This window comes from Mandrillus leucophaeus, unplaced genomic scaffold (assembly GCF_000951045.1).
Source record: "Mandrillus leucophaeus isolate KB7577 unplaced genomic scaffold, Mleu.le_1.0 Scaffold252, whole genome shotgun sequence".
NCBI classification, from domain to species: domain Eukaryota; kingdom Metazoa; phylum Chordata; class Mammalia; order Primates; family Cercopithecidae; genus Mandrillus; species Mandrillus leucophaeus.
The window spans coordinates 217,665-242,528 of NW_012102610.1; the positions used below are offsets into that span (position 1 = coordinate 217,665).

Here is a 24,864-nt window from a genome sequence, read left to right on the forward strand (position 1 = left end):
TGGAGCGCGCAGCCTGGACCCCCAGCCGCACCGCGGGGGGCTGGAAAGGCGAAGTCGCTGCGTTGTGGGCTCCTGCACGTGCCAGGCGCTGACCACTCCTCTTGGGAGCCTAACTGAGGGGGGTAGAGGCAGCAGAAGTTAACAGAAATCTCAGGTCCCTCGTTGTTGGTGGAAGGTGGGTGTGTAGTCGTAGTACTTTACGCCTCGGTGTTTAGGGAGGAGCCTAAGGTAAGGAGTCAGAAACGGGGAGTAACCGAGCTGCGGCTTTTATATAAGGTCAGTGGTAGGTAAGGAAGGGGCCTTTACCTCTGCTGGTGACAAGAAGGCTGCATTTCTGCATTCTGCTTAATTCCCTTTCCTTAGGTGAGTTGGCTCACTCTCATTGCATTTTGTTGGAATGTGTTGGTGATAGGTCCGAAATTTGCAAAGTTATAGTATCCTTATGTCATTATTATTATTATTATTTTGCAGTGCTCTTGTTTTATAAGAATCCAAGTCACTTGGGTCGTAGGCTAACGGTTGTAAAAAATAGTGTCATTGTTATAAAAGATACCCAGTTAAAAATAGTCGTCTGTCATCAAGAAACTGGAGTTTTTCTTCTTTTCCTTTCAAGATTAGGGACAAAATGTAAAGTTTATTTGTGTACATTATCATTTGGATATAAAACCAGACAAAATGATAAACTGAGTTGTATAATACCTATTCCTGGAAAAAAACTCTGATTTTGAAGTGCATTATTTTAGCCCCAACTGTTTCTGTCATTCGTGAGACAAATAGTTCACTGGAGTTATTAAGAGAACAATCAATAAATCACTCTTCAAAAGGACCTGGGCAAATCTTCGACAGGTTTCGGATATTTAATGGCAGGCTTTCTGTCTGTAGCTAAGTGATTGATTGCTGACTGAGAACAGAACCAACTGATAGTGCTAGGTGATTTAGAAAACCTTTCTGGTATAGGGACTGGCATGGACATTCACTGTGGCTTTTCTCTTAAAGAAATACCTTCCACTCTTAGGGGAGTTTGACAGAAAACACTCATAGATGCTACCAGTTAGCATTTGGAGTAATATATCAAAACATTCTGTTCAAGTTTTAAAGTAATTTTTCTGAAGTATATTTTCAGTCAGATTCACTTTGGAATCAAATACAGTACCATAATATTCACTTTAATATACAAAACGTTAAAGGTAATGTCTCAGCCAAAAAGTGAAGTGTTACAAAACTATCCATTTTTGTCTTCTGTGTACTTCACGTAATTTTTCTCCCCGATTTAAATTATATGATATTTGATAGTTAACTTGCTAATAATTATGTCTTAAATTAAAAGATCTTTGAATCAACTGGTGGCCATCTCAATCTTTTAAAACTCACTTAAAGGAAAAAAAACACTAATGTTTTTTTTAAAAAAGTCAAAAACTTTTTTGATATTTACAACTTTGTTTCCAGTTTTTAAACAATAACTGCTGTAAAACCATGGCATCAGTGAGGTATAAAGTTTTGTAGAATCCCAGGCTTTTTAGATGTTGTTTTCACATTAAAAAGAATATAATTTCTTTTTAAAATTAAAACTAAAATGTCCACCGGCATCATATTTTTTATTGCACTTAGGTGCTTTGAAAATGTTTTTGCAATTGCTATTTTTAATGATAAAATATAATATTTTCTTTGAAGCACTAGTTTCCTAAATGTTCATTTTTCATATGTTTCAGAACTAGTTTTTTAAAAATTCTAGATTATGCTTTAAAAAATTGCAATATTTCTAAATTCCTATGACATTTAAAATGTATACAAGAGAAAAGGTGTGACATGAGGAATATGAATTAGAAATGGATTACTGATGGTCATAGCGAATTGTTTTTAATCAATGTTATATAAATATAAACAAATACTTATTTTCCTTCTTCTGAAATTGTCTGACAATAAGGATGTTTGCCACTAACCTTAATTATCAAGATAATCATATGCATGAAAGCTGTGTAAAAGGCACAACCGTGGAACATATACAAGTATTAATAATACATTTCATTTAGTTTTCAGATTGTAAAATCGTTATTAATAACGAGGCTTTCATGAAGTAGGAAAATATGTTAAAATGATATTTTCTGAACGTTTCACACATTCTGGCCCACACTTTCACTTCTTTCTTAGCATCTATATATTCCCAATGCATAGGACAGAGTTGGTCATTCTAATTGTGGGTGTCTTTCTGTTGGATTCATTGTCACTTAGACTTGGAAATACGATATGTCATTAGGTGTGGCAAATGTACTGGAAGAAGTTTTTGGTTTCATAGGATTCCACTAAATAAATATTAGCTGTAGAGGATTTTTAAAAACTCACTAATAGAGAAAACTTGGTGAAGTCACTAGTCTGTAAGCGTAAACATATGCGCCCCCCACAACTGAATTTCTAACTTGCTTATTTTTCCTAGTAGATCTCCACTTTGCTTACTCTCTCTCTTAACATCCAAAAGCAACAAAAAGCGCAGTGATTTTAATTGCTTACAAAGGTCCTTTGAAATGGATCTAATTTGACTCCACAAAAGAATAGTAAGAGTTGTGAACAACCATCTTGCAAGTGTAGATATCTCTAGTGAATCAACTGAGTTAGTTTCATAGTGTTCTAGATCAAAAATTTAGATTTAAGATTATTCGAAATCTTCTTGGAAGTTCTTACTGTTTGCGTTTTCTCACAATACACAGGTAGATTAGGAGGAGTTATGTAGTATATGTTTTAAAACTGTTATTAATGCACTTAAAGTAGGTTCTTCGGAGGAAACCTATTCAAATACAATAGGCCATGTTTTTGGGAAAACTTTTGTAGATGTTTAGATAATATCTGTCACCAATAATAGTATATGCTTAAATTATTTTGTAAAAACAGACTTACATATTTTAAATATTTCTCTTCAACAATAAGTACACATCAATATTTTAATACCGAGAATTTAATTCAGAGTATGACTGTTTACATTTTCAGCTGTTTCAATTATTATAGCTTAGGCAAGTCCTTTATCCTTTCTAACTCAATTTCGTCATCTTTGAAACAGGGAAAGTGTTGCAGTTATTATTGCTTGCTTTTTTGCTATGATTTTAAGGCTTTATGAGCAAACCCATATATCTTAAATGATATGACCATGACCCTGAATTGAATTGAGCTGATATTCTGAAGAGAACCTTCATGAATATCTATGTCATAGCTAACTCTTTTACCAATGTTAATAGTTTACTCTAGTTCAAACCTCAATAACTTTGAGATTATTAAGATTGAAGATCATGCTTCTCATGTGGTGATCAATTTATAAACCATTTCTGGGAATATTTTATTATCATTCAATTTAAAATTGTACTTTCCATTCCCTGATGACTTTGGACAAAAATCAGCATAGTAATTATTTTTATTCCAGCTTTGCGAGTCCTGTGTAGACCCTCTTATGTTAACATTGTACATCTGATGCATCTAGAAGGCACAGATTGTGTGCTTTTATTTGATAAAGTTCTAGTCTTTGCATATTTTTATGGCACACCATGTGAATTCTTAATGTATATTCCCCAGGGACAAGTTCATTTTGTAATGAGGCCTAGGATCCATCAAATCAGAAGACAGTTTAGTGTCAAAACTTACAAGACTAAATAGTGACTTGTGCTTGTCATTAAAATGGGCCTTTTTCAACAAGCACTCACCAAAAAAATCGTGTTTTAGTGGCTTGAAAGGTTCAGATGTCTCCTAATAACCCACCTATTTGCTAGTAGGGAGTAAGTGGAAAAACTTATAATTAGTTGTGCACCATCCAAATAATAAATTTTAAATTCTTCATGTGAATTTTTGATATATATTGTTGTGAAGTGTCTCCTACTTAAGAAAGTAAGGGACTTGGACTGAATATGCCAAACAGGAGGCCTCTGCAAGCAGTGTCTCGGTGATGGGAAGATACTGGTAACAGCACACAGGGTGATGCAGTGAAGAGGCTTGTGTGCATGGGACTAGGGACTGAGGATTGTTGGAGAGGACTTCTCCCACCCTCTCTGGACCCCGAACGGCACAGTGAACTGTCAAGCCACTCTGCCTGCTGCAGTGTGAAGCTACAAAGCCCAAGTAGGGACTTCACTAAAAGGATGCGGAGGCGAAGGCAAAGAAAGGCTCAAACTGGTGCGTGTAGGTGGGCCGAGTATCCCTGTCGGGCAGTGGGGAGCCGTGTTGTCTTCCAGTGCCTTAATCCTACAGTGTAGGCTTTCTCAGAGTCATTGCCATACCTCCAACTGTTCAGTGGCCAGGCTATTCTCAACTTGAAAATGTTTTGTGGGACAGTGCCATGAATTTTTTTTCCTACTGCGATTTTTTAGATATAAAGGAATTGAATGCATTAAGTGGAGATTTTAAACCTTCCAGTCGGAATTTAAATTAGATCGTGTAAGTTCAGTTCAGTTGGATTCAATATCTGTTTAGGAAGCATTTTTATTCCACTTCATTGATTTTAGAAAATAAATTCATTGCTTGGTTTTAACTATGTCACTATTTTTAAAAAAACACCACTTTAATTTGTAGACTTGTCTGAGAGGATTATAATGCGTGGATAAGACATATTGAGACAGATTATCTGACCTTCTGAGAAGAGTTCAGATTAGCATAAACGTGGGGTGAGAAGTCCTTCAGAGTTTGCCACAGATAAGGAGAAGGTAGATATGAGGGAGGTAGAGAAATAGGGAAATACCGTGAGTAGGAATGTACCAGATCTGTGTATGCTCAACTCCCACAATCAGCAGGTTGCATGATTACTGTGTATAGTCTTAAAATACAAGGTTGATTTCTAAGAATTTACCCTGCTTCTTGGTGACATCATAGGACATCTCAGTTTGCCACTTAGCACTGTTATTCTCTCTAGCTCTATACTAAAGAAGATAATTTGGGAAAGGGAATGGAAAGAGGTTACTTTTTCATCCTATATGTTTAAGGAGTAAGTCTTCCTTTATATCGAGGGCAGTGGAGAAACTTAACTGTCAAACTGTTCGAGTGCAAAGATGAAGTTCTGAAAGGAACTTCCTAACCTTGACCACACCCCTCTGGCTGTCATTCACCCCTTAAAATGTCTTTGAATTTGAATGTCTTTGAATTCAAGTTTAAAATGTTTTTGAAGTTGAAAGTTTTGGGTCTACTTTTAAAATGCCAAAGTTCCTAGCGGGGTTAGTTCACTAAACCACTATCAGCAAAAATGTGAAAGGCTAGTTGCTTGTTTCCTTGCTACCTGAAAACAAGGCCTTTAAGGAGTAGAAAACAGATTTGGAGTTTGAAAGAGGGGTTTAGGAGAGGGAAAAATAAAGTTAATGCATGTCCCAGTTTCCTCATAAGCCAGACATGATGAAGCAAAATAGGAAAATAACCATTTGGAATAGCAGTGATAGAAAAAGATATATTTACCCATCATTTTTTTTTCTCTGAGTCAAGACAAGTCACAGATCTTCCTTGAACCATTTTTGACCTCAAAACAGTTATTCTGAAACATCAATTAACCTAAGAAATGTTATCACAGTTCAAGTTATGAGCTAGTATTATCTTAATGTAATTAAATATCTGAATATTATCACTTCATTATATCTTGTATTTCCTCTGTGATGTTAGACAAATTATGTGGTCTCTTCATGAGTCAACTCTTACAGGCTTTAAAAGTAGCTTCCTAATAGATTGAAATGAGAGGAACTTTTCAATCACTTCAGAAAATAATGTGCCAAAGTAGTATAAATAATGCTTAATCCTTTGGCAGATCCACAGATCATAAAATATCATACATGCGCCAGTCGCAGTGGCTCACAGCTGTAATCCCAGCACTTTGGGAGGCAGAGGCAGGTGGATCACCTGAGATCAGGAGTTCGAGACCAACCTAACCAACATGGAGAAACCCCGCCTCTACTAAAAATACAAATGAGCTGGGCATGGTGGCACATGCCTTTAATCTCAGCTACTTAGAAGGCTGAGGCAGGAGAATCGCTTGAACCCAGGAGGTGGAGGTTGCAGTGAGCGGAAATCACGCCATTGCACTCCAGCCTGGGCAACAAGAGTGAAACTCTGTCTCAAAAAAATAATAATTATATATAGTTAATTTTATTTTTGCTGAAAATAGTATGGCAAGCCAGTGCATCTCTGTTAGAAACAGAAACTTAGTAGCCACCTCAAAAGCAAGGTCATAATTCTGTGAATCAGCTAATAGGTGGTATTTAGCAGTTAGGTATGGGCTACCCTCGTGCCTCATGACTAATCACATTGCTTACTCGTCATGCGTTTTTTACAAAGTCTTGCTAAAGTCTGTGAATCTAAAACAGAGAATCCCAAAGTGTTCCTCACTAAATGTTATTCTTTTCCATCAGTTGATAATTACCTATGTAAACAAGCTTTTGACTGCATCTAGAAAAGCACCTATATAAATTCTTTCTTCTGTTTTATATGGTGGATAAAGTTTATAAAGGAAAACAGACATAAGAATGATGTCAATATAAATGAAATAGAAACTTCAAAAATCATTTGCATATGTCAAGTATAATCCAGAAGAGTAAAGAAAATACCCAGGCATTTGGCAATGTAGGATTACTACATGTTTTCCTAAAGAATTTGGAACTGATTAGAAGCATCCTGATTTTATTTAAAAGCAGTATAATGTATTTTTACACTTTGTTTTCAAGAAGGTTCAAAAAACATTTTTTTTTTTTTGAGATGGAGTTTCGCTCTTCTTGCCCAGGCTGGAGTACAGTGGCGCCATCTTGACTCACTGCAACCTCCGCCTCCCAGGTTCAAGCGATTCTCCTGCCTCAGCCTCCCAAGTAGCTGGGATTACAGGCGCCCACCACCACGCCTGGCTAATTTTTTGTATTTTTATTAGAGACGGGGTTTCACTATGTTGGCCAGGCTGGTCTCGAACTCCCAACCTCAGGGGAACCACCTGCCTCGGCCTCCTAAAGTGCTGGGATTACAGGCATGAGCCACTGTGCCAGGCGAAGGAGGCTAATATTGGGTGACTTTTAGGACTAGAGCAGTTCGATGTCTGCAAAAATCTAGATACCAGTTTCTTGAAGGCAGGTACTGACTGGATTCTATTCCAGTGTATAGCACAATGCTTAGTAGGCACTTAAATGTTCTATAAAGAAGAAAGAGCTGGTCGTGGCGCACACCTGTAATCCCAGCACTTTGGAAGGCTGAGGCAGGCAGATCACTTGAGGCCAGGAGTTTGAGACCAACCTGGCCAACATGGCAGAACCCCGTCTCTACTATAAATACAAAAATTAGCTGGGCGTGGTGGCGCACACCTGTAATCCCAGCTACTCGGGTGACTGAGACAGGAGAATCGCTTGAACCCGGTAGGTGGAGTTTGCAGTGAGTTGAGAAGATTGTGCCACTGCACTCTAGCCTGGATGACAGAGCAAGACTTTGTCTCAAACAAAAAAAAAAAAAGAGTAAAGAATTAGTCTAAGACAATGGTTCTTCAAATGTGGTCCTGGGATTGTGAGCATCCTCTGGCAGCTTGTTAGAAATGCAATTTCTTGGACCCCATCCCAGACCTGGGGTGGGCCTAGCAATCTGTGTTTTAGGGACTCTGCTTTATATGCTCTTTGGGAACTCTTGCTCCAAGATGATTCTTGCACCCCACCTGATAGTGTGGGGCCCATTTGTTAGTGTGCTTTGGATGATTTCTAGTAGGCCTTACCCTTGCTTATGGTTAAGTCCTTTGCCCTATCTCTCTCCATTCATAGGATCTCTTGGAACCATCCTATAAAATTACCCCCACTGGCTTATCATTTATTACTTAGAAAAGCTCAGTGGTGTTGTCAATAAGCTTTTGTCAAGAGGCGAGCCGGCTCACTAATTAGACCTTGCAACACTGGTTCTTTTTAGCTTAGCATGGCTGCTTAGGAATCCCGAGTCTCCGCGTCAAAGACTACAGCTTCAAAGACTGGATTTTATAAAATCACAGAGGATAATCGGCCCTAGAGGACTGGTTCATGTTAAACAGATTTACAAGATATAGATTTGTAAACCTCAATTACAGTTTAATAATAGTAGAAAATATTCCCTTCCTAGTGATTGTTGATAATAGTTTTTTTTTTATTTTAAAATTCTGTAATTTCAAGGGTTAAAGAGATTTATACTCATATATATCTGATATCACTAAGATTTAGTTCAGGCCACTTAGAAAGCATTGGGCAATGTTTTGTAACTTTTGGGACTTTTCCCAAAGGGCTGGAGGATATAGGAAAAGCCATATACACAAAGAGTTTCATAAAAGCATTGTTATAAGAACCCATATTTGGAAGTAACTTAAATATCCAACAGTAGGGAAATAGTTAAGTAAATTATGGTATAATCAATAGGTAAAATATTATGCAATTATAATGACAATTTAGAAACTACTCACAACTCTGAAAAATATTTAAAAAGGAAAAAAAGAGTATGTGAACTATTGATTGGAACCTTACAAAAATGTATGTATATGAAAAAGTCTGGAAGAGAATATACAAAAGTGATAATAGTTATATTAAAGTAGTGAGATGTGGAGGGCTTTCTGTTTGTTTTTATATTTTTCTATCTTTCCCAAAGTTTATTCAGTAATATAAATTACTTCTATAATTAAAAGCATACATTTATAGATTTTTTTTCTTTGTGGTGTGTCTGTGCTTCTGATCAATAAGATCAAGGCAATACATGATTTTTTCCTATTATACCCAAAATTTATTTTATATTAAATTTTATTTCACATATTGGACTTCCCTGTACATTTTACTTGCCTAGTCTCCATTTGGCATGGGGAAAGAAACCCATCACTTTTATGGCCTCTTAATGTTCTCAGACATACGTAAGGTTTAATTTGGTTGATTTGTTTGGGTCCATGATCTACTTGATCTTTAGCATATGCTGGCAAATAGAGCTTTTAAAAAATAGTTTCCAGAGTTACTTTCTTTTAAAGCCCTTCTCTCTTGATTTTTTTTTCTAATTTTTTTCTATTATGTTCCTTTTTTTTCTAAAATTGAATGACCTCATGATAGAGTTATCCAGTTTTCCAGCTCCTGACAGAATGTTGCGCTTATTATAAATAGCAGCTGATGCAGATGCACGCAAAGGTAAACTGTTACAAATGGTCATTATGAGCCCTTGATATAATTTGTGATAATAATTTTAAAAATAAAAAGAAATGTAAAATTGCAAGCGAGTAGAGGTTTCCTAAAATCGGTGTGAACATTGTGAAAGTTATATATATGTACAGACACACACACACACACACATATACAGAGTAATAGCCTTTGAATGAATTCTTTTTTCATCTTTTCTGTTGCATTGTCCTAGAAATCCCAAAGGAGAAAGTTAAGTGGTTTTGCCTTTTACAGAGGTTACAGATTACATTTTTCTTGTCACTTTCTTTGGGACTTCTTTTGTGAAACTTGTGGCATGTCCTAGAATAATCTTTATCTTAAAGTTTTAAAAGCTTTTTAGAAATTTCATATCAGTGTTATAAATATTTATTCTGTATGCCTCCCTAGTTTGGGATGATTTCATCCTTAATGATAAGCCAAGACAAACTTCAGCTAACAATATTTAGTTTATAGATCTTAGAATGTGTTTATGGGTAAAATAAACTCGATGTGATGATACCTTAGAGAATAGATCTACTGAGACTGATGCTTTTTATTTTTGTATTTTATTGATTGATTGATTGATTGAGACAGGGTCTCACTCTGTCACCCAGGCTGGAGTGCAGTGGTGCCATCATGGATCACTGCAGGCTCAACTTCCTGGGCTTAAGTGAGCCTCCCACCTCAGCCTCCCAAGTAGCTGGGACTACAGGTGTGAGCCACTACACCCAGCTAATTTTTATATTTTTTATAGAAACAGGGGTTTGCCATATTGCCAGGCTGGTCTTGAACTCTTAGGCCCAAGCAGTCCTCTGGCCTCTGCCTCCCAAAGTGCTGGGATTATAGGCGTGAGCCACGCGCCCAGCCTGAAGCTTTTTTTAAATGTAGATTTATTCGACAAATGTCTATTGAGTCCCTACTTTGTGCCAAGAGCTGTTTCAGATAAGGAGGATAAAGCATGCACAGACAGACAAATTCCATTCCTCCTTGAGTTTACGATTATTGTTATCTAGATTTAACGAGAACATTTTCAGTGGGAATGACAGTGACTAAGAGGGGGTGAATGGGCCTGTGCCTTGTAACTAGATGGCATTGCTAGGCACCATGAGTTCAGGTGGCTCTCTCTGAGTTTAGTATAGGGTATGGGGAAGAAAATCTGTGTCCTTGAATATTTTTTCCTAGCTCTCTTACTATCCTGTTATCTTAGGTTATATTGCATACATTATATATTGTATATTATGCATAATATATTTATAATTTATTTCTGTCTCAGTAATGGAGTTATTCCAAAGGAGGTAAGAATGAATCCTTTGCTAATAAGTTATTACTTTCCTTGAAAATCCAAATGACAAGAGGATTATTCACTTTGCAGAAGGATTATTTATGTTTTCACAGTAGATTTCAGTGGTTAATATCCAAGTGAATTTAATTTATAAATAAATTAATTAATTAAAAAAAATTATTTACCCCTAACAAAATGTAAAACAAAGTTCATGGAGAATGTCCCATTAACATCAAAAAAACTTTTTTTCTTGGGAGATAAAGTTGGCTGCTTTCTCTTTAAAAGGCCATTACAAACTTTTACAAGCTTAGAATATAATATTTGAGTAAAAGGAGACTCAGATTCTATTTTAAACAACCAAATTATTTTGATCAAATTACTTATTATAGCTATTTTCAGTTTCTGTATTCACAAACTGTTTACTATTTCAGTTCTGTTTTCAAGTTGACAGAAAATATCGTATTGATCGCTTAGAAATAAATTCTGAACCACATGAAGTTTTTGGGAAAAAATGATGAGGAAAATCAATTTTGATGGACGTTATGTAAAATTAAGTAGAATTAATTCTTTCATATATACAGGGCCATGAAATGTTACAGTGTAACTCAATACAGAGGTAACCAAAACCTTCAAATTTTGCAAATTTCAACAGAGTTAATTTATTTGGTTCTATAAACATTTACCAAATGACCACTCATTAAATCTGCCCACCTATAATCATGACCTTATAAAATGGTGAGACATAGCAGTATCTGGCACTGGATACACAAATTACCACGGCTCAATAAAAGCTGAGAAAAGGACTAAGTGATTGAACACAGCACATTGCCGTGGTTGTGTCTTTAAGTCATTCATGTAATTCATGCTGTGTACTCGACTTAGCCTTCTGTGTGGTCTTTAATCTTAACTAAGCACAATACAGCCACAATTAATTTCTTTTTATTGTGAACATTAAATTTTTTAATGTCAGATTGACTTTCTTTGTCATATATCTTGTGTATGAAATATTTATCCTGGTCCCAGCTTTTTTTTTTCATTCTCAAAGGAGATGAAACCAGCTTTTAAATTCGGAAAATGCAAATATTAATATAAGCCCAAGTAAAACGTAATTAGAAATCAGATCTACTCTGAAATGGAATCTGATATATTCCATGTTCTGTGTTACACATGTTTGCTGATTATTTGCTGTCATGTCTTACAATTTTCATGGGAAAATTCCATGTACCAAGCAAAATTGTTAGTTCTTAGAGGATAGGAATGTGTATCGTAGTTCTTATTCTGTTTACCTTGCTGTGCACTGTATACCTTCCCTAATTCCCAGCCAGCAGCACAGGAAACTGGGTGCACTATATACACTTTATTAATACTTTTCAACTCGATTTTATTTTGAGGACAAGTGTGTGCTTTTTCAATATCACTTGTATGGGATTCTCCACAATCTTAGGGAATTTCCTAAACTACTCTTTAAAATATTAATTCCTATTTTATGTATTGTTTTTATGATACATAATGATATGGAACTAATGCCAGGAGAAATTTCCATTTTGTTATTCAAAAGCAGGCAAAATGGGATATGAAAGGGAAAAATGTTAATTATAGACTTCAACATTCTATGTTGGACCTTGTAGTTGTTCTGGTCAGAAGAACAGGTTTTTTAATGGCCTGAGGACCAGAGTATTGTTTTGCATTCTTGTTTGGAGACCTTCAGTGGCAACTGTAACAAACTCTGCTTAATACCACAGTTGGAGAAAAGTTTACAGTAATGCCCAGTACAAAATGTTATTCAGACTTACTACTCATGCGTAAAATGAAACTGGTTTTCTTCTTAAACTTCATTCAATGTTAGATAAAACACTATCAAGTTTTGGCCTCATTTGTGTATAAGATGTCATTTAATTCAGTGGCTCAGCTAGTTCATATATGAATCACAAGTATTATCATCACAATTATTTAACAGTTAATCTCCTTTTACAAGGTAGATATGTGTTAATGAGCAACCTCAAAATACCAAAGAAACTGCTTTACATATACAAGCAGAGCAAATAGATGGACCTTGTGACATCTCTGGACACCCACTCTTCTTGATAGGCCTTCATCTGTGGGTGTAAAACGAAGGTAAGAGTCTGCTCACTAAAGATCAATGCAAGGAACTTCCATGCTCTCCACCCTTGGGCAACCTGCCATTCTCCTTCTGCCACCACACCTGTTCAGCTACTAGGGCAAAGAAGTGCCCTGCTAGACACAAGCAGATGCTTCTCTTACTGAGAGAAGATAATATAAGGAAGGATAAAGAACTGAAACAGGTTTGAGGCTTTCTCTTATTCATCATCTAGACTTCAGTTCTCTTGATTTATTATTCCTTCATGTATTGCCAGACACAAAGAGTTGCACATGTGTTCAAGTTGGTTCTGGGCACAAAGGGAGATACCAGAGCTTCTGCAGCTAGGAGCTTATCATCTACGTGAGCCAAGAAGGGGTAATGTTGAAACTGGTAACTAACAATTCACAGCAGTATTAAGGGCCGAAATAAGTAAAGGGAGAAAACAAATGCTATGGAAATTCAGAGAAGGCTAAGATCAGTGTGGAGTGGAGGGCACAGCTAGGTAAAGCCTCATAGAGAAAGTGGGAATTGAACTAAACTTCAGAAACTCAGGGATTGACAGGTTAGCCTCACGAAAAATACTAAAAACAGTACAGAAAAAGAAACAAGAAGGGAATTAAAGGATGATTCCATTTGTACAAAATATCCCGAGTAGGTACATCCATAGAGATAGGAAGCAGATGAGTTGCCAGGGGCTGAAGAGAAAGGAAAGGGGGAGTGACTGCTTAATGGGTACAGGATTTCCTTTGGAGGTGATGAACATGTTTTGGAACTACACAGAGGTGATGATTGCACAGCTTTAAGAATTACTAAATACCACTGAATTGTACACTTCATAAATACATTTTAAATTGTGAATTTTACCTCAAATTAAGAAAAAAAAGTTCCTGGTTTGAGGTAGCCAACAGAGAAAATAATTTCCAGTATAAGAAAACAAAGCCTGGAATAGCAAATAAGCATAGAGTTAGGGGAAGGTTTGCAGAGATTAACCAGTTTGAAGTGGAGAGTGCATGGATGTGGTTAGTGAGAAACATGGTTGGAAGTGTAGATTTTAGGCCAGATGATAAAGGGTCTGGAATGCAGGAGAAGGAGTGTGGGTTTTATCTCATAAGGAACGGGGAGATTCCATATCTTAAGAAGAGGGGTGAGATGATTGAATCAGAAGATGGATTTGGCAGTAGCATGCAGGGAAAGCAGTCAGGAGGCTGCTGCAAAATCTGGACATACCGTGAGGAGGGCCTGTGAGAGTGAAGTGGAAGGATAGATGTAGACGATGCTCTGAAGCAGAGAGTGGTGCTCAAAGTGTGGTCTGTGGCTTGATGCTGCCCCACAAGTGTTCATTACGGACCTGGCACACGGTAAGGATAGATTTGAGGGTAAGCCTTTAAAACTTTAATATTATTATGATATTCAAGCACATAATTTTGCATTTCATAGGAATATCCACAGTGGGTGTAAGAGACAAGAAAACTTCCTTCATCCCAGAGTTAGAAGACCACCGCCCTAAAAGATGAATGAGTGGGGTTGATGACTGACTCCTGTAGGGCAGTCTTTTTTTTTTTGGAGATGGAGCCTCACTCTATCACCCAGGCTAGAGTGCAGTGGCACAATCTTGGCTCACTGAAACCTCTGCCTCTGGGTTCAAGCGCTTCTCCTGCCTTATCCTCCTGAGTAGCTGGGATTACAGGCATGCACCACCACACCCAGCTAGGTTTTAAAAGTATTTTTAGTAGAGATGGGGTTTCGCCATGTTGGCCAGGCTGGTTTTGAACTCTTGACCTCAAGTGATCTGCCCGCCTCAGCATCCCAAAGTGCTGGGATTGCAGGTGTGAGCCACCGTGCCTGGCCAGGCAGTCATGTTTTATGGCTCCTTTATAATGTCCCACCCCTTGTGCTAGACACTGGGACCAGGGCAGTAGGCAAGATGGACTGGCACCTTCTCTTGTGGAGCTCACTGTTACATAAATAATCCTCCTTCTTTTTCAAAGGATTGCTAGGAATTAAAGGGAGGTCTAGTTCAGCTCAGCATAAGGAAAGCATTCTAATAACTACAGCTGTCCCACAGTGGGAAAGGATGATTTGTGAGAAAGTGAGTGCTTTGTCATTGGACATATTTGTGTAGAGTCTGAATCATCTCTCAAGACATCTTGCTTTGGCGGGAGAAATGGACTAGGTAACTTATAAGGTCTTGTGTAACCCTAAGGTGCCATGATTCCCTTTTCTCTAATATGAACTTAGTAGGACATATTTTCTTCATGATTGGCTATATCGAAACATCAGTACATATACTAAGTTTCTGTCTGTTTCTGTTAGCACTTGTAATTATGTTTACCTAAATTTGCATGCAGATTCAATTTTGAATTTATCTGTACAGTTAGTTCCACAGTTCTTTTTAAAGCAAGTACTATTCTCTAATGCTTTCTCAGACACTTATTTCCAACTTTAATATTTATAGTAAGTTCCTCTTTCACGTGATGTGTGTCACAAGTCATGCAAATTTCTGCAGAAGTGAGTTACATAAATTGCAGTCAAGCTGCCGACCTGTAAATCATTCGTTCTTGCCCCCATGATGTCATGTTGTGGTTGAACAAGACCAGGCGTGACCACTTGAGGATGTCTTTGGGATGTCATTTTAACTGGGTGAAATAACTTTTATTGTTCAACTTATGTGACTAGTTACTGCCAATGTCAAACTGTTATGTTTAACAGCTAGAATGATCACAGGTTAATCGCACTTTAGAGGATGTGGAGGACGTAGACTCCTATAGGAGTGATAGTCTTACTATATTTTAAGGGGAATTCTAGAATGTTCTTAACTCAGATAAAGGACGTTATTTTCATGAGGATGATTTTAATGCTTATGGTAAAAGGTGAAGAAAAATGTTAGCTGCAGAAGAAAAAAATTTGTTTCACTTCAAGTCTAGTAGAATATTTTGTTAAAATAGCCAATTTTCATTGTGTATTATTAAAATGGCTTATACATTTCATTAAGATATATGTGAAAATTTCACATGTGCCTGGTATTATACAGTAGTTACCCAATAAATGTTTATTGAATATTGTTGAACGAATGTGAGGTGAGGGTGGACAAAATATTTCAAATGGAAAAATAGTATGAGCAAAGGAAAACGTGAATGCAGAGAGAAGCAAAGATGGTTTCTGTAAAGTCGTATTTATATGTAATAACAATGGGAAAACTTTTTGGCTGAGTAATTTTGGTGGCTCCTTAATTTCTTAATATTTAACAACCAATGACGATTCTCTCTGATACTGATACCCAAAGTAAATAGCTGAGCTTGAACATGGAACAGTTACTACCTCTGACTAATCAGAATGTCTGAGCCTTTCCTCTCTTCTATCTTCTTTCCTTCCTCTCTTCCTCTCTTTCCTCCTCTTTTCCCCTCAGTTGTGGCGCTAGCTCTTGTTCTTGTTCCCTCTACCCTTCTCCCCTTTTTCTTTCCTGGTGTTCCCTGTTTTCTTTTTTCCTTCTTTTTCTGTCTCTGTTTCTCTCCCTCTGAATTTCTGCTTCCTTTCCCCTCTTTCCCAATTCCTACTGTCTCTGCCTTTGGTTGTCTCTGACTGTAATATGGAAGTGAAGTATATTTTTATCTACTAAACACATGATCAAATAGGGATTTTTTTCTGAATTTAACATTAACAAAATGTTATGTTGCTCTTTATGAGATGAAATAAAGTTGGATATCACTTATAAATGGATTTTGATTGATTTTTTTAAAGTATTAAATCACTAATCTTCAAATTGGTAGAAGGAGGTCGGTAGACTTTGAGTCATAAATTTTTGTAAGCATAATGGTTGTTGAATAACTCCTAATTGTCTTTAACAACCTTGGTTTCTGCCTTCTTTTTTCCAAATGCAGACATAGCAGGTGTCTTCAGCATCTAATTTTTTTATTACACTTTCATATGTGCAGTCATAAAAAAGCTGGAATATTTGTTTTGTTAATTCTGTATCTTTATTGTCTAGAATACTGCTAACAAATAGCAGATGCTCAACAAATAATTGTTGCTTAATATTTCAAATCTATAGTGTCATTCTACCTCCTAATCCCAAATACCCATCATAACTTTTTGGACTTTTACAATCAATTTATAAATGTAACCATACAATTTTGTGCTTAGAGAACATTTTCTCTCCATTCTCTCTGCCTTTAAATCATTCTGCAGTTAATCCTGAACCAAAATGTCATTTAACCATCCTTCTAAATGATTACTCCATAATTAAGCACCAAAGAAGTCATCTAGCTCTTGATGGTAATAGTTAATATTTGTTGAATGCGTATTCTATATCAGGCTCTGTTTTAAGCACATTGTATACATTATCTCATTTTATTCTTTCAATAGCCATGTATGTCAGCAGTCCCCAGCCTTTTTGGCACCAGGGACTGGTTGCATGGAAGACAGTTTTTCAGCAGATTGGTGGCAGGGGGAAATGATTTCGGGATGAAACTGTTCCACCTTAGATCATCAGGCATTAGTTAGATTCTTCTAAGAAGCATGCAATATAGATCCCTCACATGCACAGTTCACAATAGGATTTACACCTTTGAGAATCTAATACTGCTGCTGATCTGACAGGAGGCAGAGCTCAGGCAGTAATGTTGGCTCACCTACCACTCATCTCCTGCCATGTGGCCTGGTTCCTAACAGGCCATGGACTGCTACTGGTTCACAGCCCTGGGGTGAGGGACCCCCGATATACAGTATTAAAGTCAGATGAAGAAACAGGAACAGAGAGGTAAAATAACCTCCCAGGTGATAAAAAACTAGGATTTGAACCCAGACAGTCTGAATCCAGCCACCCTGTCCTGCACAGGAGCCTACTTTGCAAGTATTTGGCTTTCCAGGGAATGAGATGTCCACATCCCATCACCACCACCACCACTATTCCACATTTAACAATTAGACCTATACAAGTGTAACCATATTCACATGTGACAGTGGATTAAATTGAAACTCTTAGTTGTGTTAATTCACTGCAAATGAGCTTATGTGTCCTGTAAGTAGTAAGCAACTTGAAAGTACCTATTGTTGCTTATGACGAGGTAAATTAGATCACCAAATCTTTATGTTTGCTGACTTCATCATCACTTAAAATCAACCACTGTTAGGAAAATTTTTTTTTGTCTCTCTTTCTTAAGTTCCTCTTAATCTAAAGGCATTTTATTTTGTCTCAGGATATAGAGGTCAATTGAATATAGCAGATTTTATCAGTGTTGTAAAAATCTGGAGAGGAATGTAAATGGCTCATCTTGTGTCTGGCCTCTGACTGAATCAGTCAGCTATGGTGGGGTTAGGGGACAGATCCATGTGTTTACTTGCATGGGACAAAAATTAGTCATTTGTGAGTGTTCACATACTTCCACCTGCCCCAACCCACCACAGAGAATTGTAATTTGACAGTACGGTAATCCCTTCCCCTACTCTTAAAAAAGTTGATCTTACAAGGTCAGTCCTATATTTTTATGAAGAAGAATTAGAGAATGAGTAGAAAGGAACTGGTCATGAAAAGCAGAAGATTTAGGTTGATATACATAACAAAGTGCTGGGAATCAGAGGAAGAGGGAGAGATCGTGAAATTCCTGGGCTGGGAATAAAGAGTGTGTAGGTAGGATGGCCTTTGGTGAAGGAGACACTTTGGAGAGCATGGTGTGTGAAAACATTTAAAGGAAAATTAAAGGGAATTAAGGGGAAATTAAAAGGAAGGAGTATATGAGAAGATGCTTTGTGATTATAAACTGAATTTTCTTTAATGTATTTTGAAAGACCCCGGTAAAGAAGGGAATTTCTTTTAATTTTTCAGGGAATGAGGAGTTGTCCAATTAGGTGTTGAATTGTTTTTCCTTGGAACTCTCAAGAGAGAACTTGTGTTTAGAGAGAGATTTGGGAGCTGTAAGCGAGTAGATGTGTTTATGAGTCAGAGTGCTGAGGGCAAGAATATAAAGAAGAGACGAAGGCCAAGAAGAAACTTGGAGAGCACAAAATAGAAAAGCTCAGAAAGAAGGGGTACCAGGAAAAGGGACTAAGATAGTCATCATATGGTAGGATAGTAGGAGGCCATGCACGATGACTGACACCTGTAATCCCAGCACTTGGGAGGCCAAGGTGGGTTAGAGATCAGCATGGACAACATAAGGAGATCTCGCCTCTACAAAAAATGAAAAATTAGCTGGGTGTGGTGGTGCACACATGTAGTCCCAGCTACTTGGAAGGCTGAGCTGAGAGCATCACTTGAGCCTGGGTGGTTGAGGCTACAGTAAACCATGATCACACCACTGTACTCCAGCCTGGGTGACAGAGCAAGACCCTGTCTCAACAAAAAAAAAAAAAAAAAAAAAAAAGGAGAAACTGATCTCAAGGAGTGAAGAGAAGAGACAGATTCAATAGTAGAGGATGGGCAAAATATCAAATGCTGCAGAGGCAGAAACTGTGATGTGCTGGAGCCACGTTGTTAAATTTTCAGAATTTTATTGAGCCAATTGTTACGCATGCTATTATTAACGCTTAAATTGAATACAGTTAAACAAATTATATTAAAAATAAAAGTAATAAGTACACAAAGCACACCACTTCCTAATTATTTTACATTGCTGAGATGATTCATGTTCATGGTATCTGAGTAGTGGAAATACGCTGTAATATTTGTGCTGCTTTTAAATCAGTCATGGTGGGATTATTTACACCACAAAAATTGGCAAACACTACCAATCAGGGCATTTTTCTCTGCAAGGAGAGCCAGTTAAATATTTACCAGCATGCCACTGGAAAAATAGAATTGAAGTCAAGAAAAGTCTAATGGATTTAGCAGGAAGGAGATGACATGTACTTAAGTTTCAGTAGAAAGGTAGGTGACAAAAACCACAGTAAAGTGAGTTGAGGAGTGAAATAATAAGAAATTAAAAACGTGTTCAAGTAAGTTTGAGAACCATTGAATTAAACTGAGAAGCAGATTGTTACTGTTGATGGTGGTTTTGTTTTTTAAATTACAAGGTTTACAGAGTACATACTATGTTAATGTACTTTATTAATCTCAAAAAATGAAGACCATATGCAAATTTATTTTATGGTAGAACCTTTTCTGTTGGAAAATCTTAGGGAACAAGTTATCTATAGAATACATTTTGGGAAATGCTGCTCCAGTATTTCACAATTAAGATGATACTGACTATAAAGTTTGAGATTAATATTCTTGTTCTTAAAGTTTCATAATTTTTAAAAGAAGTTTTGTCAAGAATGGATGTTGAATTTTACTGAGTACTGTTTCTGTCATTTTTGTAGTAATCATACGGTTTTTTGACCTAGTGCTGTGACACATTTTAATAGATTTTCAAATATTAAATCTTCTTTGCCTTTCTGAGATAAATCTAACTTGATTACAGGGGCTCATTATTTTAAGAGAGGATTTAATTTGTTAATTGGCATTTTATTTATTATTTAAAATCAATATTGATAAGTGGGACTGATGTTTTTCTCTGTTGTCAGGTTTTAATATCAGTGTTATGATACTCCAGAAAAATTAATTATGTCACTATATTTTTTCCTACTTAGAAACAGCTTATGTAGGAAAATTATCTCTTCCTTTAAAGCTTTAAAAAATCACCTATAAAACTAATAGCTTTTGGGGGAAGTAATTCTTTGGTAAGTTTTCAATTCTTTCCATTGTTAAATATTTTTCTATAACTTAAGTCAACTTCACCATTTATTTCATTTCTGACAAGTTAGTCTGAGTAAACTACCCTTGGCCTGCCTTATTATTTACTTAGGTTCTGGTAAAAATCCCATTCCAGATGTAAAACCATTGTGTGAGTAGAGATGAGCAGCCCCTATCTAACGTGGGCTGTGTTGAAGTGTGAGGCAATTGTCTGCTGTCTTCACAGCCCAGTTCTCTGGCTTCTAGAGATGATGGGTAGGGCGTTTATAATCAAATGAATATAAACCAGTCTTGAGTTAATTGACCAGATGGCAGAGGTGAAAGAACTGCGGTCCTTGGTGTCTACTCCCCCGCAGAATGATCTTGTCTCTGCCCTACTGTGTTTCACGTCTGGAGACGATTCCTTCTAAGATACAGCGCAATTCTGAATGGGTTCAGAAGGAGGAGGACTAGTAGCAGGAGGGGGCCTGGGGAAAGGTTACCTAAATCTGTCTGACTCTGACAGTAGTGAGAACCAGCCAAGTTTTCTGTTTGAGTCAACACTTGGAGCTACACACTAGGAATAGATACCAGTTTCTAGAAATCTTTACTTTTTGTCCATCTACTTCTGAAGAAATATGTATGTATTTCAAAGGAAAATTGGCACAAGTATCAAGGAAAGCTGGTACAACTTAATCTTAACCTGGAATCGACATTCTTTAATTTTTACATACAGATTTTGTTCAGTTTTTTAGATTAAAATTCTTTCCTTTTGTTTTCACATGTTTGAACCCTTTTTAATAGTTGCCTTAAATGTAAAAAAAAAAAAAAGAATGCAAAAAACAAAAAACCCCCAAGTGGTAATCTGTCGTAGATAAAGTTGTTTCTCATCTCTCATGTGTTCTGCGTGTTGTGTGTAATGAGCGGTTTCGCTGTGGGTACTCCTTTCATTTCTGGCTAACAAATTAGAGTGTGTTTATGTAAATTGCCATGATACCGGTCAGCAGTCACAGCCAGAAAACATAAAACATGCGGGCATAACACACTGACACATAAGCTCTTTCTAAAGAAGAACGTGTCCCATTCTGGAAAGAAAATTGTTGCTTTATTTTTGATATTGAGTCTGTATCAAAAAGTTTTCTTTTTTATTTTTGAGACAGGGTCTCATTCTGTTGCCCAGTCTGCAGTGCAATGGTGTGATCATAGCTCACTGCAGCCTTGAACTCCGGGACTCAAGAGTTCCTCCTGCCTCAGCCTCTTGAGTAGCTGGGACTACAGGCACACGCCACCATGCCCAGCTAATGTTTCTATATTTTGTAGAGACAGGATTTCGCTGTAGTGCTCAGGCTGGTCTCGAACTCCTGGGCTCAAGGAATCCACATGCCTCAGCCTTCTAAAGTGAAAAGATTTTCTTTCATTTTTCAAATAGAAGTACTAAACAATGCCAGAGAAATAAGCAAACAGGCAAAATACATTGGCTATGATTTATATTATTTCCTGCTAGAGTTAACAAAATGGGAAAAATTTTATCTTAATAGTCTACTACGTTTATGCCAAGTGTTAAGTAATAAAATAGCTTTTGTAAATAATAAATTAAAATTATATAAATTTAAAGTTTCAGATTATAAAAATATAAATTAAAAGGTACAGATTTAAAAAAGAAAACATTGTAGAGTTTCATGTAGGTTAGACTGCGTAGAATGTCAGGTCTCAACGTTGGCGCTATTCAAGCCCTGATGATAAGGCTTTTGGCATTAGATGCTGTTTTGTCTTGATGGAAAATACAGCAATTCTAGGATCCTTGAGCCTTTCTTAAGAGATAAGGTTGTGAATCCTAAGACCCTAGGACCATTTACTTAGATGATCTGCTCTCTGGTTCATCCTCTGAAAAGTCTGCTTTGCAAGGGGTGTGCTGCATTTGCCTTGCCTAAGTGGTTGTGGCACAAGACTGTATTGTCACCTTAGGCTTACTAACCATGTGTCATCTAGAATGAAGTTATATTTTATTAAGGATCATTTTTGCAATGTATAACTTATCAAACATTAACTTTCAAGGTTATTAATCCCTTTAAGGTCTAGTTTTTCTTAAGTCTGCGCAGTAATAGAGGTATCATCATTCATGTGACATAAAAGATGGAAAGGGGCTTCATTCATGTTAGTGATGGAAATAGGAAAGTAGGTGAAGTGAATCTAATATATGTTTCTTTTATGAAATAATTTTAAAAAGATTTTCCTGCCCTGTATGATTTATGATGAATCATTTTGTGGTCTGTTACTTCTAGAGAATATGAAGCATTATAGGCCCAGGGAAAGCAAACATTCAGATTGAAATCTAGTAGAGAAGGTAAATTTATTTGGGCATGTGCGTTTTGGCAGCCTAGGCTGTGTACATGTGTACACATTTTGAACATGTGTTTATATTGAAAATCTTGTTTCTTTTTAATTGTTCAGATTTGAAAGAAGCCAACACTAAACCACAAATATAGAGGAAGAAGGCCTTTTTCTCAAACAAGAGTCAGTCTTTAACAGTAAGTAAAATCAGAATTTATACTGCATTTGTATTGAAAAGTATCCCTTTTAAAGAATATGCAAATTATACATAGTATTTTATTGTAAAATTTCCTAGAGAGTAATTTTTGACTGTTATACTTTCTGCTATATAATTTTCCAGTCAGTTGGACTATGCAGTGTAACATATTTGTCTAACACAAAACAAAGGTAGGATAGGAAAATGACCTAGAAGTTGAGAAATAACTCAAATCCTTAAAAATAAATCTCTAATTAAAGTCTTTTACGTTCATCTTATTTTTCTACTTAAGTAATAATCACGTGATTTTAGAGTCTTATGATACTTTTAATTAAATTGAGATAAAAATTAAGATTTCTTGCCTGGTTCCCTATTGGCCATGCAGTCATAATCTGTGGTCACAAAGGAGAAAGTAGCTTCGTATTAGCCAGATGTGCTCCATTCTAGGAGGAAGAATTGCTAAGTTATAGTTGGTACCCGGCGTTAAAACTACTTCCTTCCTGGAACTCACTAGATTGGGATAGGATTTCAGAGGCTCCAGGGGCTCCCAAAGTTTTAGGATATCCACCATGGATAATTTATCTTTCTGAGGCCTAACTATAGGGTTCTAAGGCAATTCTTAGTCCCCAACTTTTTTGGGAAGGAAAAGGAGACATACCACTTCAAGGTTTTATGTAGTTTTAGGGCTATTGATTTTGGTAAATCATGAGCTATCACAGAATAGCTCATTTTCCTGAAATCTGCAATTAAATGAAATCCACAACGAGCAATATTGAATAAAGAATCATCAGATAGATACAGAAATTAATATAGAGATGTGTATATACGTGGGTTACTATACATACATATGTTTGCTAACTCTGTCTGCTAAGAGAACCTAGAGCAGTGACTCCCCAGTAGCAAACCAGATCGTGGTTTCCAAATACAGGCTGAGCATCCCAAATCTGAAATCTGAAATTCAAAATGCTTCCAGATTCCAAACTTTTTGGGCATATAGGTGATGCTCAAAGAAAACAATCCTTGGAGTATTTTGGATTTTGGATTTTTGGATTTGGGATGCTCAACAAGTAAGTGTTAAGCAAATACTCCAAAATCCAAAAAATTTCAAAATCCGAGATATTTCTGGTCCCAAACATTTTGGATAAGAGATACTCAATCTATACCATTTTCCTTAAAGGAAACCAGAGCTCTTTGGAGAAGTGGTTAATTCTAAGCCTGGGGCAGGGAAAATACAAGCTGAGCCTGGAGGATATTGTGGAGCCAGAAAGTAAGGATGTGCTCAGAAGAGTCAACCTGAAGGAGCTCCCAGTGGCCAAAGCTGGAACAATTTCATCAATAAAATAACTACGTATAATATCAAATTATAATCTTATAGATAAAATATATACACATGAGTCCAGATTGATATAAATAAATAACCGAATAAGTAAATAAATGGGGGGAGAAGAACTCTTCCTTGTAGAAAACTTTAATTAATGTAAAAGGAATGGAGGAAATAGAAAATTGTTGTCACAAAGTCACAGCAATAATTGCTGCATGCAACTTCCACTGATAAATACTAAAATTAGTGAGTGGGCCAGCCATGGTAGCTCACGCCTGTAATCCCAGCACTTTGGGATGCTGAGGTGGGTGGATCACTTGAGGTCAGGACTTTGAGACCAGACTGGTCAACATGGTGAAACCCCATCTCTACTAAAAATACAAAAATTAACTGGGTGTGATGGCGGGTGCCCATAATCCCAGCTACTTGGGAGGCTGAGGCATGAGAATCACTTGAACTCAAGAGGTGGAGGTTGCAGTGAGCCGAGATCGCACCACTGCGTTCCAGTCTGGGCGACAGAGCAAGACTCCCTCTCAAAAAATAAATTAATTAAATAAAATAAAATAATTGAGTGAAAGTTTAAGGTGAAACAGATATTTGCATAACCTCAAAGTATCTTCCCCCACTTATTAATTACAAAAGGAAAAATAGTAACTTTACAGTGGACAATCCTGATAGACACCACCTTAACCACATGATCAAGGTTAGTAGCAAGGATAAGAAGACATAGTGAGCACATGTGCCCCTGATAGAATGTCCTGAAAGGGACACATCATGCCTTTCGTATTCTTTCCAAACATCCTTAATCTCATTTGACTATGAGAAAGCTTTAACCTAAATACAGACACATTCTTCAAAGTATCTGACCGTCTCCG

At 36.8% G+C, this 24,864-nt stretch overlaps 1 protein-coding gene across 2 annotated transcripts in view; it reads left to right on the plus strand.

Annotated features, from left to right (window-relative positions):
- Positions 1 to 24,864, plus strand: part of PPARG (peroxisome proliferator-activated receptor gamma) — a 164,995-nt gene that overhangs the window by 1,499 nt on the left and 138,632 nt on the right. Inside the window, exons 1-2 of one of the 2 annotated variants that reach the window (XM_011983593.1) lie at positions 63 to 363; positions 22,593 to 22,669. The gene's annotated coding sequence lies outside the window, so the exon portion shown is untranslated. Of the gene's footprint in view, positions 1 to 62; positions 364 to 22,592; positions 22,670 to 24,864 lie in introns of those variants that run through there. The other variant, XM_011983594.1, reaches the window with a different exon arrangement.